Source organism: Antechinus flavipes, chromosome 4 (assembly GCF_016432865.1).
Source record: "Antechinus flavipes isolate AdamAnt ecotype Samford, QLD, Australia chromosome 4, AdamAnt_v2, whole genome shotgun sequence".
In the NCBI taxonomy this organism is placed as follows: Eukaryota; Metazoa; Chordata; class Mammalia; order Dasyuromorphia; family Dasyuridae; genus Antechinus; species Antechinus flavipes.
Window position 1 is genome coordinate 390,637,400 of NC_067401.1, and position 22,173 is coordinate 390,659,572.

Genomic DNA, 22,173 nt, shown 5'->3' on the forward strand with positions numbered 1-22,173 from the left:
GCCCCAAAAGTTATCAAATTGTGCGTATCCTTTGATCCAGCAGTGCTACTACTGGGCTTATATCCCAAAGAAATACTAAAGAAGGGAAAAGGACCTGTATGTGCCAAAATGTTTGTGGCAACTCTGTTTGTAGTGGCTAGAAACTGGAAATTGAATGGATGCCCATCAGTTGGAGAATGGCTGGGTAAATTGTGGTATATGAATGTTATGGAATATTATTGTTCTGTAAGAAATGACCAGCAGGATGAATACAGAGAGCACTGGCGAGACTTACATGAACTGATGCTAAGTGAAATGAGCAGAACCAGGAGATCATTATACACTTTGACAACGATAATGTATGAAGATGTATTCTGATGGAAGTGGATTTCTTTGACAAAGAGACCTAACTCAGTTTCAATTGATAAATGATGGACAGAAGCAGCTACACCCAAAGAAAGAACACTGGGAAACAAATGTGAACTATTTGCATTTTTGTTTTTCTTCCCAGGTTATTTCTACCTTCTGAATCCAATTCTCCCTGTGCAACAAGAGAACTGTTCGGTTCTGCAAACATATATTGTATCTAGGATATACTGCAACATATCTAACATATATAGGACTGCTTGCCATCTAGGGGAGGGGGTGGAGGGAGGGAGGGAAAAATCGGAACAGAAGCGAGTGCAAGGGATAATGTTGTAAAAAAAATTACCCTGGAATGGATTCTGTCAATATAAAGTTATTATAAAATAAAATAAAATATTAAAAAAAATAAAACAACTATAGACAACGTAAAATATTTGGGAACTTACCTGCCAAGATAAATCCAGAATCTATAGGAACATAATAGCAAAACACATTTCATACAAATGAAGTCAGATCTAAAAAATTGGAACAATATCATTTACTCAGAAGTAGCTAAGCTAGTATAATAAAAATGGCAATTCTACCTAAATAATTTACTTATTTGGTGGCAATCAAAGTATCAAAATCTTACCTTACAGAGATTTTAAAAATAGTAACAAAATTCATCTGGAATAACAAAAGATCAAGATCATCAAGGGAATTAATGAAAAATGCAAAGTAAGATAATTTAGCTATATCAGTTCTAAAATTATATTATAAAGTGGTAATCATCAAAACTACTTAATAGTACCTTAGAAATTGAGTGGTGGATCAGCAAACAAAAAAATTTCAAATCAAAAGAAAAATTTGATTTCTATGCTAGACATTCTTTATAATGGTGCAAACACTTTTGGTGAGCATATACAAACCTGCTCCATGTCTTGCTTGATTGCTGAACAAAATGACATCTGTTATATCTTTCAAGGGATCTCATCTGGTGATAGTATATTCATGGGAGATGTTTTTTGAGGGAGAAACTTTTACTTTTCTAAAATAAATACCATGTTTAGGGTAAGGGAAAGCAACTACCTGAGCATTAACTGCTTTTTTGAGTAAGAAAAATTGTAGGTTTACCAGGATTAGAGGGGAAAACTCAGAAATCAGACGATGGTAGACTTCAACACCAGATTGCCATCTTTATTATTCATGCATTCATTCATTCATTCATCGTTCCTTTAGATTCTTCATTTGCTTCAAGATGGCAAAGTAGTTGAACGATAAAAGTAAAGAGAGAGCAGCTACTGCCAAAAAAACCAAAAAAGTAACCATTAGTTTTTCTCTTGCTTGGAGTCTAACTTTAGTTAACTTTTATATTTAAGGAAAGTTCATCCTGTAGATTGGCATTCCTAATCTGGTCATTATATCTGCAGAGTCTAGTGGGTACGAGAAGAAAGCAAAAAAAAAGAATAAAATAAGACATGGGAGGTATGGAGAACTCTGAGGAGTCAGATTACTTTGGTATCTTTCCTTGTATGCCTATATTTATGTTCCCCTGTGTTGTAAATACAGATATGTACTTACTGTGGTGTACCTGATTGCAATTTTAATCATAGTATATATCAATACTCAGGATGATGCATCATGATATGTGATGAAGCATCAAGAGATAATCAGGGAATAAATTTTTTGTGTGTTCAGGAAAGACTAGTACGTCTGGTGTAAAGGCTGCTGAGCTCTTTTCAAGGTTACTATCCATCTTTTGTGTCTGTCTGATCCACCCAATTCTCACTTGTGTCTTTCAGGAGCTATACTATGCCACACAACAGCAAACTGTTTTGGCAGATGGCCTAAATTAGATCAAAGGTGCCCAAAGCATATGAGACTCTTTTGTGAATTAGAGGTCATCTATCCCAGTCAAGTGAAGACTTCCTCTGGTGAATAATAACAATTTGTTCCAATGGCCATGAAGGCAGCTGAAACGGGTGTTAGCGAGCATTTAGAGTTTGGTTGGACATTAAAGACACTAAGGTCACTCATCTTGAGCTATCACCAGTCATCCTTTCATTGGATTCAGTCTTGTCATTGGAAAGTGATGATTCTGATATAGAGAGTGAAGCTGACAATTTTGTGCAACTCTGGTTCATTTAAATCCAATTTATGCACTAACTTAAAGACATCATTCATATCATTTTACCATTTTTACATATCTCAAAGTACGATGGCAATGGACAAGTGACAAACCAGCTGGTCCAGATATACTGGGAGCTGGAGTAACAACCCTGCACACAGGCAACCCAAGGCATAGGATTGTCTTCTCATTGGAATCATCAGTGGAATTCTGCAAGATCCCTGAGTGTCTGAGCAGCCTTTTAAGAATTGCACTGCTTATTTCCTGGTATGAGGAAGGGAGTAAAAAAGATTCCCTAAAAATTGTTTGCTTATCCAATCTTGGCCTGATTGTGATGGCAGGTAGGGATCCCACCCTGTAGTCAAAATGCACACATAGGAAAAAATATCATCATCAGTGCATATGCTCCCACCATGATGGACCCTGAGAAGGTCAAAGAAAAATGTTATGAAGACCTAGAGACCCGTATCTTCAATGTGCTAAGAAAAAGGACAAGTTTGTAATTCTGGGTGACTTTAATGCTAGAGTAGATTCAGACTACTAAACATGGTAGGGGATCCTTAGGAGAAATAGAATTGAAACAACAACAGCAATGATCATTTACTACTGAAGACTTACTTGTGCATCTTATGACTCCATCACCAACACTGTCTTCTTCTTACCTAAACACTACAAACTTTGTGGATGAACCCTTGAAGCCAACATTAGCGTTTAATAGACTATGTGATTGTAAGGAGTAGAGACAAATAGTATGTGAAGAGTGACAAAGATAATGTATTGCACAGGGTGCTGTACTGATCATAGACTTATCCTCTCCAAGCTAAATATTCACATTTAACAAAAGCAGCAGCCCTAAAGCAAAAAGATTAGCAGATGCAAGGGATAATGTTATTGCATAATGTTATAAAAAAAATTACCCAGGCATGAGCTCTGTCAATAAAAAGTTATAATAAAAAAAGATTAGCAGAAGAATTAATATTAACATATTAAAGCATTTCTCTGAGTGAAAATAGTCTGCTGACAAATTTGGAGATAATGCTGAGCTAACACACGATTGGCAACTGTGAAGCAGAAAAGGAGTGGTCAGCTTTCAGAAATTAGTGTAAGGCACTGCATTTGCTCATCTGTATCAGAATACTCATAAACATCAAGACTTTGATGAAAATGATGGGGAAACTCAGCAACTGATAAATGAAAAATGAGAATTCTATAGGGCTTACTAGCAGAATAGCTCATCTATCTCTAGGAAAGCAGCCTTTAATTCCATCAAAAGAAATATACAATCAAAGTTCAGAGAGATATGGGATATTTGGCTCTATAAGAAAACAGATGAAATTCAGTTTTATATTATTAGTAACAATTCAAAACACATTTATGAAGCCTTGAAAGTATATATGACCCAAAGACCTTTGGCATATCTCAACTACTCAATGCTGATGGAACCATATTGATTAGTGATAAGGACATTATCTTAGAGAGTTGGGCTGAATATTTTCCTAGTGTTCTCAACAGACTGTCATCAATCAATGCTGAAGCATTTATCTTCGGTTAAAGTCAATTCCTCCCTAGCTGAAGCCCCAGTTGAAGAAAAGATTTTGAATGTCATATATCTTCTCATTTTCCCCATTATTAATCTTTTGATTCTACTCTCCACATGAATGTATTTATTGTTTTTCTAGTTCCATTAAATATTCCTTTAGAATTTTAAATATTGTGACACTGAATAAGTACAATGTAAATTAAATTAGATAATATTTTAATTTTTATTATATTAGCTCAACCTACCTCATATCATATACCAAGAACAACTCCAAATGATTATATGATGCGGGTCTCATCATAGACAAATTAGAGGAATAAAAAATAAATTGTTTTAAATATTTATGAATAGGGAAAAATTTATAATTAAACAAATTACAGGGAAGAGCTCATGAAATAAAATGAACTATTTTGATTATATAAAGCTAAATCTTTTTTTTGTAAAAACATCTAATTTAATAAAGCATAGAAACAAAATAAGTAAATAGTTTAAAAAATGATGTAAGTTTTTCAGATAATGGTCTCATATCTAAGATATATAAGGAATATAAGAAACTAATTCACAATTATAAGATTATAAACCATTCTTCAAACGATAAATGGTCAAAGTATGTGGATAGCCTTCAAAGGAAGAAATATAAGTTCTTAACAACTATTCAAAAATACTTTACTTCAGTAATAATCAGGGAAATAAAAATGAAAGTGACTTTGAGGTTCCATGTCTTACCCATTGGTCTGATAAATGTGATAAAAGACAAAAATGACAAATTTTGGAAAGGTTTCAAGAAACAGATACATAAGTACATTATTGATAAGACTAGGAAATGGTCTAGTGATGATAGAAAGTAATTTCAAACTATGACAAGAAAGTTACTAAATTGTGTATAACCTAAGATCCAGTTAAATTACTACTATCTACTTCTGCTGCTGCTTCTGCTATTGCTACAACTATGTTTATGCTTATAAATGAAAGAAAAAAGAAAATCACATGTTAAAAAAATATTTAAAGGGGAAGCTAGATGGAGTAGTGGACAGTGTACCAGTCCTGGAGTGAGGAATATCTGAGTTCAAACATAGCTTCAGACACTTACTAGTAAGTAGCTATATGACTTAACCTTTGCTCCAATTTTTTTTTTTATTATAAAATGGAAATAACTAGTTTCTAGGGCTGTTGTAAGAATAAAGTGAGATATTTATGCCAAACAAAAGATGTTTTATCTCAATACTTGCACATAGGTAATAATTAAATACTTATTTCATTACTTCCCTCCATCCCACTCTGTATTTCAGATCACTATTAGCACTGGATTGTGAGATCCTTGAAGTCAGGTACTCTGTTTTCTTAAATTCCCGTTTTTTTAAGCACAGTGATTGACATATAATAGAATCTTAATAAATGTTTATTCACTTGCATTTAATACATGCAGATTAAAGAATAGCTATATTTGGTGATATCAATAATAACGAGATAGTGCTAATAACATTTATAGAATGCTTTAAAATTTTTATTTTAAATTTATAAAATAAAACAAGCATTTCTATAACATAGAAAAGATTACAAGAAACTGCAAATTTGTTGTGTATAATTTGCTATTTCTTTTAAATATATAAATATAAATAAATATATAATGTTTTCATGTATTTTTCTCTTTTTTTTTTTTCTTCCGTCACTCCCTGCTAGAGGTGGCTACCATTACACACACACATTTTGTGTGTGTGTGTGTGTGTGTGTGTGTGCGTGTGTGTGTGTGTGTGTGTGTGTGTGTGTGTGTGTGATTCTATACCTACTTCTATTTCTTAGTTCTTCCTCTGGATGCAGGTAACATCTTCCTTCATATTTCCCCTATAGTTAATTGGAGTGTTTATAATACTGAAAATGATTTAGTCACTCAAAGTTATTCTCAAAATATTGTTAATATATACAAAATTCTTTTTGGTTCTGCTTATTTCACTCTTCATTATTTCATGCTAGTTTATATTTTTCTAAAATCAATGAACTCATCATTTCTTAATGGGACAATAATATTCCAACACAATCATGTACAACAACTTGTTCATCTATTTCCCAATTGAGAGGCATCCCTTTCAATTTTCCTTACCACCACAAAGAGAATGCTATAAATATTTTATAACATATAGATTATTTTCCATTTTCCCTAATCATCTTTGGAAATAAACCTAGTAGTGGTATTGCTGGTCAAAGGATATAGGCAGTTTAATAACTCTTTGGGCATAATTCCAGATTGCTCTCCAAAATAATTGGTTCAGTTCACAGTTCCAGCAACAGAGAATTAGTGTCCCGATTTTTTCAAATCCCTTCTAATATCTGTTGCTTTTCACTTGTTACAATTGTTTTAGTCAGTCTTATAGGTATAAAACAATCTCGTGATTGTTTTAATTTGTATTTTTCTAATTAATGATTATTAGAGCCTCTTATATGACATCAATTATTTTGAATTCTTCACCTGAAAACTGCTTGGTCATATCCTTTGACTATTAATTGGGAAATGACTCATATTATTATAGATTTTACAAAGTTCTTTATATATTTGAGATATGAGACCTTTATCTGAGAAACAGAAAAAAAAATCCACCCAATTTTCTGTTTTCCTTCTGATCATGGCTATGTTTGTTTTATTTGTCCTCTTAAAAAAATCTAATGTAATTTAAATTATTCATTTTACATCTTATTCTACTCTCTGTCTCTTATTTAAGATAAGAGATAAATTGTTCACCTACTCATAATAAATGAACATAAAATGTCCAAGTATCCAATATGTTCCATGTTCTTCTATTTTTCTTGCAATCTCTTTCTTTACATATAGGTCATGTATCAATTTTGAAATTTTCTTGATAAATTGTATCAGATATTGGTCTATGTTCAATTTCTGACATAGCACTTGGCATTTTTTCTAACAATTTTTACCAAATAATGAATTCTTATTCCTAAAACTTAAGTCTTTATGCTTGTCTAATACAGGGGTTTTTAAATAATATGTACTTATTATTTTAATTTTATATATCTCATATTTTGCATATTATTATATTATAAATATATAAAATGTATTTATTTGCCATTATAAATTGTATATGTACTCTGTTCCATTGCTGTATTTTCCTATTTCTTAGTCAATGCCAATTAGTTTTGATAATTACTGCCATGTAATAGTTTAAGATCTCATACTGCTAAACCTGCTTTCTTTATACTTTTTCATTAGTTCCTTTTGTATTCTTGACCTTTTGTCCTTCCAAATGAATTTTACTATTATGTTTTCTAATTCAGTAAAATAATCTTTGGTAATTTAATTGGTATATGAAAAACACACTATGTAAGTTATCTTAGTGGATCTTATTGAAAATAAACAAACTTGAAGCCTATTGGATGGACAACTCTCTACTCATTAGATTTTATGAATCATTCATAGTGGTAAACATAATACAGATTATCCTTTTATGACTTCTCCAACTGTGAAGACAGCATGAACTATCCTTTTCTCTCTTCCAGGGTCAGACCATTAAGAAATCCTCCCCTCAAGAGTTTTGATCCCAAATTACTTGTTTTATTCTATAAACTAATAAATTAATTTAAAAATAAAATAAATAAATGTGAAAAATTTCAACATAAGCGTTTACACTTTAGAAATCATCAAATGCTACAAATCAGGATTTGATTCTGCATTTTGTTGGTTGTTTAAACTTAAAAACATGATGGGGGTTGCAGCTAGGTGGCACAGTGAATAGAGCACCAGCCCTAAAGTCAGGAGGATCTGAGTTCAAATCTGGTCTCAGACACTTAACACTTCCTAGTTGTATGACCCTAGGCAAGTCACTTGACCCCAATTGCCTCAGCAAAAAAAAAAAAAAAAAAGTGATAGAAAAATATTAATAAACTTTAAAGTGTATCTTGCATATATTCTTTGTGGAGAGCCACTTAGTAAATATTTGCTAACATGCTTCTGTTGTCCACAAATTCACTTTACCAAGCATGTGAGCCAGCTTACACCATTCATTCCACGACTTCTTCCTACTCCCTACCCATCCTCTCCTCGACCCTAAGAAGGATAGGAAATGTAATGGTTAGCCAACAAATGCTTCCATCTTGGTTATTATGTCTTTTCAGGCTTATTGTACCATCGGAAAGCAAGCAAATGCATTAGTAACCACCCTTTTGGTCTCAAACACTTGGAAAAGTCTGCAACTGATGAAGATATTGTAGGGTTGTTAATAGATCTAACGTCAGTATTGCTGTGTCTCTTGGAATAGGGAGAACTAAGAAAGAGAAAGAGATGGTGAAAGGCTGGTAAGTGGAGCAGTCAGAACACATACAGCATTTATTAATTAAGTTTGCCATCTTATATTGCCAGAACAATTACAATAGTAATGTCAAAGATCAAAGATTACAGATCAGCATGATAGATGTTGTAATAATAAAGAAAAAGTTTGAAATATTATGAGAATTCTCACAATGTGACACAGAGATAGCCCATGAGCACATGCTGTTGGAAAAATGGTGGTGATAGACTTACTCAACACATGGTTGGCACAAAGTTTCAATTTGTAAAAACCACAACATCTGCAAAGTGCAATAAAGTGAAGTGAAATAAAATGCCCAAACTAGCCAGATCTTCATTCCTTCCCAGGCTTGTCTGAAGACTCTTTGGACCTTCTCTACAAAGCCCTCTCTTTTTTTATAGATCCTTTTCGAATGTTTTCTTCCCTCATTAAAATTTAAGCTCCTTTAAGACAAGAGCTGTTTTTCTTTCAACTTCTATTTGTATTCCCAACACTTAGCCCATGTGTTCAATCATTCAGGCAGTCATGTCTGACTCATCTAGACTCCTTGAACTATAGGCGTACCAATACTGTTCATGGGTTTTTCTTGGCAAAGATGCTAAAGTGCTTTGTCATTTCCTTCTCCAATGAACTAAGGCAAACTGAGGTAAGTTGGCTTTCCCAGGGTCACACAGCTAGTATGTGTTTGAAGTCAAATTTGAACTCAGGCTTTCCTTACTCCAGGCTCAGTACTCTATCCATTGAGCCACAGGATCTGGCATTTAGTAAGCTCTTGATAAATGCTTATAGACTATTTGTGATTTTTCCTTTTTTTTTTTAATTAAAGCCTTTTAATTTTCAAAATATATGCATGGATAATTTCTCAACATTAACCCTTGCAAAACCTTGTCTTCCAATTTTTCCCACCTTTCCTCTACCCTGCCTAGATGGCAAGTAATCCAATATATGTTAAACATGTTAATATATATATATATAAAATCCAATATAGGCATGCATATTTATATGATTATCATGCTGTACAAGAAAAATCAGATCAAACTAGAAAAAATAAGAAAATAAAATGCAAGCAAACAACAACAAAAAGAGTGAAAATGTTATGTTGTGAAACACACTAGTCCCCACTGTTCTCTCTCTGGGTTTAGATGGCTCTCTTTTGTTATGGGCCAGAACTCTGAACTTGAAACAAAGGATTCTTACAAGATACGAAGTCAGTGGATGTGATAGAGACAATAATTATCTAATTTAGCATGGTTCATTATGATTGATTTAATCCTACAAGGAAATGTTATGGGCCAGAACTTGAAAACAAGATACTAAGTGGAATTGAGCAGACAATGGTTAAATCTAGTTTAGCATTGATTTAATCCTATGACAAATAATTATTTCCTAGTGATTTAATGATTGGTTTGTACTCAGTGTGGAGCTTATAAACTAGAAGCCTCAGCCAGAGAGATTCAGAGACAAGCAGACAGAAGGCTGGAAGCTGAAGGCTGGAGCACAAAACCCTGGACTCAGATTCATCCCATCTCACACCATCTTGGTGGCAGGCTATCCTCCGCTTCTACACTGAAACTAAGGCCAAAAAGCCCCCAGAAAACTAACTGAGCCCCAAGTGAAGGAAATAGGACTTTGAAAAAGATAATAAAGGATTTGGACTTTAACACCTGGCTGCACTTGTGGTGATTACTGAACTGAAACAAAGGCTGCTTCCAGAGACCCCAAGAAAACCTCAACAGAGAACATTAAATGTTAGAGACAACATTACGCTCTTCATCACAAGATCATTGGAATTGGCCTGAATCATCTCATTGTTGAAGAAAGCCACGTCCATCAGAATTGATCATCGTATAGTCTTCTTGTTGCTGTGCACAATATTCTCCTGATTCTACACATTTCATTCAGCATCAGTTCATGTAAGTCTCTCCAGGCCTCTCTGAAATCATCCTGCTGATTGTTTCTTACAGAACAATAATATTTCATAACATTCAGATACCATTATTTATTCAACATTATCCAATTAATGGGCATCGACTCAGTTTCCAGTTTCTTGCCATTACAAAAAGGACTGCCACAAACATTTTTGCACATGTGGGTCCCTTTCCCTCCTTTAAGATTTCTTTGGGTTATAAGCCCAGTAGAAAAACTACTGGATCAAAGGGTGTGCACAGTTTGATAACTCTTTGGACATAGTTCCAAATTGCTCTCCAGAATGGTTGGATCACTTCACAACTCCACCAACAATGTATTAGTGTTCCAGTTTTCCCACATCCCCTCTAACATTTGTCATTATTCTTTCCTATCATCTTAGACAATCTAAGAGGTATGGATTGGTACCTCAGAGTTGTCCATTTTTCCAGTTACATGCAAAGATAGGTTTTAATATTCATTCTTGTAGATTTTGAGTTCCAGATTTTTCTCTTTCCTTCCCTTAACTCTACCTTCCCCAAGAGAGCAAGCAATCTAGTATAAGTTATACACATAAAATCATTTTAAACACATTTCCATATTAATCATATTACAAAAGAAAAAAGATAACAAAGGGGAAAAAAAGAAAGAAAAAGCAAACAAACAAAAAAGGTGAAAATAGTAATGATTCAATCTGTATTGTCTCTATAGTTCTCTTTCTGGATGTGATGAAATTTTCCACAACAAGTCTCTTGGAGTTGTCTTTGATTACTGTATTGCTGAGAAGAGCTGAGTCTATCAGAGTTCATCATCACATAATTTTCCTGTTACTATGTACAAGGTTCTCCTGGTTTTGTTCACTTCACTCTATTGCTAACTAATTTGATGAATTAATTTGTAATTTAGTTAGATATTTGAGATCATGCTAAAGGAACAAAATGTATCCTACTTAGATAGACTAATGTAAATAAAAACAATAAAGCAGATTGTGAATGCTTTGAAGGGAGCAAATATATTAAATATATTTTTCTGCTTTTATAGTACTATTGTAAATACAAAGTAATTATAAATGCATAAATAAATGGGGATTTTGGTGGGGAGTAAAAGGTTTTCAGCTGATGGAAGAAGGGTCTTGGGATATGGAGGAACAAAACTAACATTAGCTGGCTCTATTTACCTCTAAGCTCCCAATATAGGTGATTACCTAACAGATTTTCTATGACTCAGGGAAAGAAACATCATGTTATTAGGGTTATAGGGAGAAGTCACAAGTCATTAAGCAGCACCTTCCTGTAGCACTGAGAATGGCTCTTTCAGTTTGGTGTTTTGGGGTAGAGGAGCTGTGGAGCTATGGAAATATGGGAGTTAGGAAGGAAAGTGATGATCAGAATAACCTAATAGTCCAGAAGTGGTGAGAGCTGGAAATAGGAGATTCACCTCTGTGACCAGTCTATTTATTCTTTAACCTCAGAGGCATTTTTTATTTCTTTTTTTTTTGGTTGTTTTTATTTCTTGTCTTTTGTCTTTTCTTTTCCTCTGTTTTCTCTTAAATGTCTTCCCTTCTCTTCCTTTCTGTTCTCTCCTTGCCCTTTCTATCCCTTCCCTAGGGACACCTTCCCATTACATCTCTTCCCTCTTCTTCATTCCCATTCCTTCCCTGGTCTCTCCTTTCCTTTCCATTCCATCCCCTTCTTCTCTCCTTTCCCCCCTTCTCATAGTTTGGAGTGTGAAAACAAGTGTTTTCCCCTTAACACTTTTTCCCCTGGTTGCTGTGGTTTTGAGGTTTCAAATACCACATTTTTTTTTTCAGAATTGCTATATGAGAACTTTCATTTTATGCAGAAATAAGAGAAAAGAATGCCCATAGGACTAGGAGCAGAGAAAGACTTTCAATTTAGCACAGTGCCCAATACACACTAAATAAGTGCTAATTGGCTGTCTTACAGTTAATATATAATATCTATCAACTATATATGGTTATCTTTGTTTTCATCCATAATCCCTAATAATGTGGTACCCCATTATAATGTTCTGGTTAGCTTTCTGGAGGTTTTGGGGCCAGCCTTGTTTTCAGCAGAATAATCACCACGAGAATAGTCAGGGATAAAGCCCAAAGTCTTTATTATCTCCGTCTCAGTCTGTTATTATCTCTTTCACCTGGGGCCCAGCTACCTTTCTGGAGGTCCTTTGGAATGGGTCTTGGTTTCAGTGGGGGAAGCAGGAGAGCCACCATGAGGCTGATGAAGATGGAATGTCTCTAGTCCAGTCCATTTTGGCTCTTATATACTCTATTATAAGTGCATCATCATAGGTGTCCATCTTGTAGAATAGATATCAACTTGTAGAACTATACTAAGTACTAAGCACATGTACTGAACTAGAGAACTACTAATCACCATGCTAAACTAGATAATCATTGTCTTATCAATTCCGCTGAGTTAACACCTTATTTCAAATATACTTCTCCAAAAATGTGCACTCTCTACATCCCATATCTTTCTTCCTTGGCTTAATTTTATTGTCTTTGTGACCCACAGCATTTTCATCAATCACTTCAGCCATAGTCTTTTATTATTATTACTATTGTTATTATTATTATTATTATTATTATTAGCTTGATGGTTATTAGCTTATTGGTAAAAATATTGCAACTCTCCAGTATGATTTAAGTTTCTTCAGAGGCTGTCATTGTCTTTTTGTATTCCCAGCATTTATCACAGTGGAAATCAGACTGAGACAGATTTTCAATCAATGATCTATGTCCATATACTTCCAATAATTAAGCATTGGGATGATTTCCTATTTTATACATTGATCCTGAGAAACTAACATAGCAGATTGCACTCTATAGATATTTAATAAATGTTTATTGAATGAAAGAATGACGATAATGATCAGGGTGAGGGAAAGAATCAATGAATATGCTGGCTCATTTTGATGATTGTTGATCTTACAATTATACAATCAAGAAATAAGATTGGAATCAATGATGGTGTTACTCATTGGATTTTTTTTTTGGGGTGCTGGATAAATATGGACTTTTCTAACTAATATCATAGCCTCACAAATGTAGAACCATGTTACTAAAACTGTCATTATATGAAACATAAAGCTCAAGAGGCAAAATAACTTATCAAGGTCAGGTCACTCAAACATCATAGATGGGATTTGAATTTAGGGCAGGTCTGCCAGTTAAGAAAAAAGATATTATTGCTCACAGTGTTTGATGAGAAGAGAATTGATCTCTGTAATCCTTTCAGTGAAGCAGAGACCCATCAGACCTTACCATTTTTTTTTCCTTTACAGCCTAAGGTCCTATAGACCTTATCATCTACATTGCCACTATTACCCAAATTCACTCATACAGTAAATATCAGAAGCAGAATCTGAACTCAGATTGCCAAACATTGAACCCAATCCCTTTTCCCCTTTATTAAGCTTCATCTGATATACTATTAAATCATAATAGCCACTCATCCAAAGAACTTAAGGTTTAGGTTTCATACTCTGTGTGTATTGAGACAGTACAGAAATTGGTTTTAAATTTAATTCATCATTTTACTTTAAAAGTAACCAAATATGGGATGGAATACTACTATGTAATAAGAAATGATGAACAGGTGGATTTTAGGGAAAAAACCATGAAAAAAACTTGCATTAAATAATGAAGAGTGAAATATGCAGAACCAAGAGAATACTGTGCATAGTAACAGCAATATTGTTTTAAGAACAATTGTGAATGACTAAGTTATTCTGAGCATATAAATACTTAAATAAGCAAAAAAAAAATCTATGAAGGAGAATGCTATCCACCTCCTGAAAAAGAACTGATAAAATAGAAGTATACATAGTATTTGCAGATATATATATGTGTGTGTGTGTATATGTATGTGTGTGTATACATAGATAGATAGATAGATCCTTCTCTTTCCATCTCTCCCTCTCTTTCTCTCTCTACTCCCCCTCTCTGTCTCTCTCTCTCTTTCTGTATCTCTCTTTTTCTCTCTCTGAAATGATGGCCTTCTCTAGGGTGGGGTGAGGAGGGAGGAAGAGAGGGAAAGAATATAGAACTTAAAATGAAGCAAAAATTAATTAAATTGATTTTTGGAAAGATGTAAAAAAAAAGTAACCAAACATAATTTGATCTTGGCTTTTGTTTTTAATGTCTATATGTGCTAACAAAAGAATTATCCCAGGAAATTTTGCAGCCAGAACTTTAAATAAAACCCATCAGCTTGATCTGTCAACACGGCAATATAATTGGAAAGTCTAATACTTCCAGGTGTCTGCAGATTGTATCATAATCCAGACAAAATGCATTGATTTGTGTGATAATGATCTTAGTTCATATTTATTTGCCCTTTTCATCTCTACTACTTCGTTAAATGCTCCCAACAACTCTGTAAGGTTATAAATGTACCAAGAATTATTATTTCTATTTTGCAGGTGACAACACTAAAGTTCAAATACTTAAATCAAGTTAAATAACATTTATTAAGCAAATACAGTATGCCAGGCACTGTGCTAAGCACCAAGAATACAGAGAAAAATAAGATCAGTCCCTATTCTCAAGGAGCTCAAAATCTAAAGTAGGGAGACAAGAAAAAAAGAACAAATGTGTATATTAATATGTATGATAAATTGACCTAACCGATTATCATATACATAACAAAATTATAATTTACCAATCTATATCTATCTCTATATGCATAGATATATCTCTATCAACCTATAAGTTAGAGTTAACTAATTATTATACATATATATACATAATAAAAATTATATACATACATTTATCTATCTATATGTCTATGTCTATAGATATCTTTATCTTTCTATTTATCTATCTATAATAAATTTGTGCTAATCTCATAGAGAAGGTATTAATATTAAGAGGCAAGTTAAGTGAATTGTTCAATATTATATACTAAGTGACTAAATGGGAAGTCAGATCAAATATTTTGATTCTAAGCTTTGTGCCCGTTCCACATATCACATCACTTCTTTTTTCAAGGTGGAATGAAATTAAGAGGGTCAATTTCCTACTTGATTCATTTAATATTTATTTTAGGACCTAACATCCAAATAGAATTGTTAAATGTTTATGTTGAGGCAAATGAAATAGGGAAAACCCAGTTCTTTCTCTGGGAGATCTTCCAAGTAGTCAAGAAGACAAAATGAAGTATCATGAGAGAATAGAAATCTATTAACTGACATTTATACCAGAAGTATTTGTGACTTCAAAAGATTCCAGCATCCTCCATCAAGGTAGTCCTGGGAGGTAATTTGAGGCAAGTAGAAGTGGCCTGGTCACATAACTAGTAAGAATCATGGGCGAGAGGAGAACCAGTCTGCCTGACCACATGGCAGCATTCCATCTACTAAATGGCATGGGTTAATTAATAGTCATTTATGATTGAAAAAACTTGAAGCTCAAAAATAAATGACATGTTAATAAGCATACATTTAAGAAATATAGTTGATTTTAATATAATCCTTAAAGTTTATAAAAGCACTTAATATACATTTATTTCTTTTGATCCTCATAACAAGTGAGTCATTACAAGAATTATTATCCTCATTTTACTGGTGAGGAAACGAAGATTTAGAGAGTGTAAAGAACTTCATACTATCATAGTGTGATGTGTTTAAACCAGAAGGATACAAAGCAACTAAATCTATGTGCCTAGAAATATCATAAGCTATCATAACAATTCTAACTATACTTGGATCTGGGAAGTCAGGTAGAAAATGGGCAGCTAACTCCCTTTCCCAGAAAATAGGATACCCAAGAGAGTTTAAAAATTCATATACAAAAATATAATTTTTAAGGAACCTGAACTTTGATAACTATCATGATTCTCTGGGAAGACTATCCCCTTGATTTCTTCTCTTATTTTCTTCCCTCTCTCTATTGGGGGAATATGGACTAAACAAACATTAAATATGGTTCTTTAAAAATTCAAATAATTTTGAGAAAAAATAAGGGAATATTCAAATTGCAAAATATATTTCTTTTGAATTATAAATGGATTTAAGTTGGTATCTAAATGACACCAAAATAAATGGCTCAGATGTGTGAATAATCTTTTCCTGTTTACTAACCACCTATGTTGAATATTCAAGAGGATTATTGTTTGAATGCAATCTTATTTTTTTAAAAGTCAATCTATTCAAATTGATTCTGTTTATAGAAATTTTCTTAAATTCACTGTTGATGATATCCAGATGAACCCTTTGCTCTATATGATTTTGGTCATATAACAGAGAGATCTTTTTATTTTTCCATGCTGTTTAATCATCACAATTTTACATGGAAAAGTTAATATGGCAATGAGATTTTCATTTTCTTTGTCACTTTCATAATTTATTCATTATTTAATGGCTTTATTCTACATCTAACCTTTTGCCTGTTACACACACACACATATATATGTAAGAACATAACAAGATTTGAAGTTTCATCTCAAGTATTTCATTCTTCATTCTCTTGGAAGTATTATTACAGTAAGCAGTGATTTAATGGAAATAAAAAAAAAAGTGTCCATAGATCAGTAGATCCAATTGCTAAGTATTCTTATTCTAGCTCTCTGTATAAATAGCAATATGACTTTGGACAAGTCATTTGTTATCACTTGGACTCAGTTTCTCTACTTATAAAATAAGATTTGCTATTCTATAAGGCACAGTAGTGCAGAGGAAATGTTTAACAAAAAGTTCTCCCTGAAAAAAAGAAAAAATATATACAACACATTTTTAACCTACATTATGAGGAAACCAAATTATCACTCTTTGCTGATGATATCATGGTATACTTAGAGAACCCCAGAGATTTTACTAAAAAGTTATTAGAAACAATCCACACCTTTAGCAAAGTTGCAGGATACAAAATAAACCCACATAAGTCATCAGCACTCTTATATATCACTAACAAAACCCAACATTTACAGTTACAAAGAGAAATTCCATTTAAAGTAACTACTGATTGTATAAAATATTTAGGAATCTATCTGCCAAGGGAAAATCAGAAACTTTATGAGCAAAACTACAAAACACTTTCCACACAAATTAAGTCTGATCTAACCAACTGGAAAAATATTAAATGTTCTTGGATTGGGCAAGCAAATATAATAAAGATGACAATACTATCTAAACTAATCTATTTATTTAGCGCTATATCAATCAGACTCCCAAAAAACTATTTTGATGACCTAGAAAAAATAACAACAAAGTTCATATGGAAAAACAAAAGGTCAAGAATTTCAAGGGAATTAATGAAAAAAAAATCAAATGAAGGTGGCCTAGCTGTACCAGATCTAAAATTATATTATAAAGCAGTGGTTACTAAAATCATCTGGTATTGGCTAAGAAATAGACTAGTTCATCAATGGAATAGGTTAGGTTCAAAGGACAAAACAGCCAATAACTGTAGCAACCTGATACCAGATCTAAAATTATATTATAAAGCAGCAGTTACCAAAATCATCTGGTATTGGCTAGACTAGTTGATCAATGGAATAGGTTAGGTTCAAAGGACAAAACAGGCAATAATTTTAATAATCTAGTGTTTGACAAACCACAAACCCCAATTTTTGGGATAAGAACGCAGTATTTGATAAAAATTGCTGGGAAAATTGGAAATTAGTATGGCAGAAACTAGTTATTGACCCACACTTAACATCATACATCAAGATAAGGTCAAAATGGGTTCATAACCTAGGCATAAAGAATGAGATTATAAATAAATTAGAGGAACATAGGATAGTTTACCTCTCAGACCTGTGGAAGAGGAAGGAATTTATGACCAAAGAAGAACTAGAGATCACTATTGACCACAAAATAGAAAATTTTGATTATATCAAATTGAAAAGTTTTTGTACAAGCAAAACTAATGCAGACAAGATTAGAAGGGAAACACTAAACTGGGACAACATTTTTACAGTCAAAGGTTCTGATAAAGGCCTCATTTTCAAATACAGAGACAATTGAGTCTAATTTATAAGAAATCAAGCCATTCTCCAATTGATAAATGGTCAAAGGATATGAACAATTCTCAGACGAAGAAATTGAAACTATTTCTAGCCATATGAAAAGATGCTCCAAGTCATTATTAATCAGAGAAATGCAAATTAAGACAACTCTGAGATACCACTACACACCTGTCAGATTGGCTAGAATGACAGGGAAAGATAATGAGGAATATTGGAGGGGATGTGGGAAAACAGGGACACTGATACATTGTTGGTGGAATTGTAAACACATCCAGCCATTCTGGAGGGCAATTTGGAACTATGCTCAAAAAGTTATCAAACTGTTCATACCCTTTGATCCAGCAGTGTTTCTACTGAGCTTATACCCCAAAAAGATACTAGAGAAGGGAAAGGGACCTGTATGTGCCAAAATGTTTGTGGCAGCCCTGTTTGTAGTGGCCAGAAACTGGAAAATGAATGGATGCCCATCAATTGGAGAATGGTTGAGCAAATTGTGGTATATGGAAGTTATGGAATATTATTGTTCTGTAAGAAATGACCAGCAGGTTGAAACCAGAGAGGACTGGCAAGACTCACATGAACTGATGCTGAGTGAAATGAGCAGAACCAGGAGATCATTATATACCTCAACAACGATACTGTATGAGGATGTATTCTGATGGAAGTGGATCTCTTCAACAAAGAGAAGATCCAATTCAATTCCAATTGATTAATGATGGACAGAAGCAGCTATACCCAGAGAAGGAACACTGAGAAATGAGTGTGAACTGTTTGCATTTTTGTTTTTCTTCCCGGGTTATTTTTATCTTCTGAATCCTATTCTCCCTGTGCAACAAGAGAACTGTTCGGTTCTGCAAACATATATTGTATCTAAGATATACTGTAATTTATTTAACATTTATAGGACTGCTTGTCATCTGGGGGAGGGGATGGAGAGAGAGAGGGGAAAAATAGGAACAGAAGAGAGTGCAAGGGATAATGCTGTAAAAAATTACCCAGGCATGGGTTTTGTCAATAAAAAGTAATTTAAAAAAATAAATTTAATCTGCATTGCTAATACTTTCTCCATTATTTCCTTAAGTGGACAAACAATATTATATCGATTTGATTGTAGTACTTGCTGATTCAGTGTAAATACACTGAAAATTTAACAACCAACTCTTATGAGCCAATTTGAGCTGATTCTAACATATCACTGACAAGGTCCCCTTTAGATGAAATTTTCCATGATTTCTGAATCAGTAAACAAAAGTGGACAGTAAAGAAGATCAGATAAACTTGGAGAATACCCAAATGGACATATAATCCACAGAGGTTTATCAGCTAAGACTATTGTTACAATGACAATAACTTAAAGTGGTAATTAAAAATTCTGACACCCTGGCAAATTCAGCTGGTGAAGTTGAAGACTTTTCTGAGACGAGGTTTCCAAGCACCTTTCCTTCCTATCCTGTGGACTTCATTTCCTAGGAGACATCAACCAGAAACAAAGAAAATTTCCCTAGCTAACTCTCAGAGATTAAGGCATAAGGCAAACAGAGCACCAGTCCTTTCCCCCTCACCAGTTGCTTTTTTTTTTTTTTTTTTTTTTTTTTTTGAATCCTGACCTGCTGTTCAGGTGGTAAGTGTGGCTAGCAAAGTTAAATATGCCTATTCACCTCATTCTTGGAATAATTCTGGGAAAAGTAAAATGACTCATATTCTGTACAAACTGTAGTTATTTTTGTATATGACTTGTTTTTACATTTTCTCCTAGAATTTGAAATGGAATTGATTGTTGTGCACTTATTTTCTATTTTGTAAATTTATTAAAATTCAATTTATTTTCCAATTAGTTGTTTTTTCTTTAAGTAATCACATCATAAACATATAGAGATAATTTTGTCTCCTCTTTGCCTATAGTTGTGTCTTAAATAGCCCTCTCTTTTCTTATTACTTTTGTTGGGATTTCTAGAATTATGTCAAAGAAAAATTGTAAAGGAAGCAATTTTGTTTTCTTCCTGTATTTATTAGAAAAACTTCTAATATTTCCCTCTTGCAGATGATGCTAACCTTAAATTTTAGATATACAACTTTTTATCACTTTAAAAAAGATCTTTCTCTAACTATACTTTGAATGATTTTTAACATAAATAAATATGGTACTTTGTGAAAGAATTTTTATGAATCTATTAACATAATCATGGCAAAAGTAAAATGGAAATAAAAGGATTGGCAAAGAACTACCTAGGACTAGAAAAGAAAGAGGAAGGAAAATTGGAGTTTTGTTACTAAAATTAATCTAGAATTACACAATTATTTTTAGTTTAATAAATATAGATGATATTATAGGAACAGTCCCTTTTTTTTCCTCAAACCTCTCCATGGTTTTCTCCTTGAAGAAATATGCTGATATGGGTCAACTGTCTACTTTGTATGGGCATGCCAGGCATGTGATTTTATCAGCATAGAAAACTTCTAAGAAATTTTTCTCTAATGAAACTGCTATTTATTCTGTAACAAACATATAGACTTAAATAATTTCCTGAAATCCTGAGTAATTAATTTTCTCAGTAAGGGTAACACAGGTAAAATGTATTCAGAGATAGGGCTTGCGTTTCGGGCCACATTCATGACCATATATTTGACATCTCTGTCATAATCAGAAAATAGACAAGTTATACATATAAAGCTACTGAACAACACATCAAAGAGAATTTAGAAATTGGGGTCATGGATATGAGTTTAATTCTTTCATCAGAAACTTACTAGCTGTGTGATCCTGGGCAAGTGAATCCATTAATTCTTTTCTGCCTCAGTTTCTTCTACTGTAAAATGGAGATAATAATAGCACCTATCTCCCAGGATTGTTGTGAGGATTAAATGAGATAACATGTATAAAGTGCTTTGTAAACCTTAAAGCACTATATAAATGCTGCAATCAGCATTATTATTATTCTTAAAATGAGTTATTCCCTATTGGGTTATAATCTGTATTGTTAGAAGGATTTACAAAAATCACAGATTCACTTGAAGCTTTAAAAAATTTAAAGCTTTCAGCATTTGCATTTTAATCTCATCTGATTCTCACAACAACCCATTATGGTCCATTCTACAAGTGTCATTCCCTTTTTATAGAGGATGAAGTAGAGGCTCAGGAATCACATAAATAATAAATGTGGGTTTTCAACCCAAGTATTCCAAGTAGGAATATTCTACTATACTGACTATAAACCTTACAGAGACATTGGGAGCAAAACACTTTGTAAATCACAGAATTATAGATGAATGTGAACCACTGTCGTTACTACTCTTCATAAAGACTGTTTTCTAATGGAAAGAAAAAAATCAATGTTAGGAATGCTAATAAGCAATTTGGAATCATGGCCACTAGGTGGGGTATTGCAGTATATAGAATTGCATCTCCTTGACAACAAGCTTTCTTTGTATGCATAATCATCTTCTGATACTAATTTTCCCGTTAAATTTCGAAAGAAGTATTCAAGGAAATAAGCTGTAAAGTTAAGCTATTTAGTCTAGTCATTTTTTAAAAAATCTATCTTTAATTCGTCTCAAGGAACAAAGACATGAGCATGGCAGATTTTCTTGAATAGAAAAGATATCGGAACTATGTGGCTAATGATGATTTTAACATAATAAAGAAGAAATCCATTGTGAAATGTTCTGTGATACAGAGAAATAACTTGGGAAATAATAATCAGTAGTTATGATTGACCTCCCAGCTTGCGGGGGTTACTCCTTATTAAGATCTGTCTCTCTTAGAGAAAGGTGATGTTTCCTGAAAAGAGTCCACATCCAGAGGTTTAAAAGCTCATCAGAGAATGAGATCATTATGTAGTAAGGTTTAATGAGCGATTTCTAGAAAAGTTAGGGAGTTCTTCTGCCAGAAATCAAACTCTGAAAAATAAGGCTTTTTTTTTCCAATGACTTATCAAGAACTGAGTATGGCAGACATTTTAGGATAAGGAGGGCCTTTTAAGGGAGTGCCCCTGA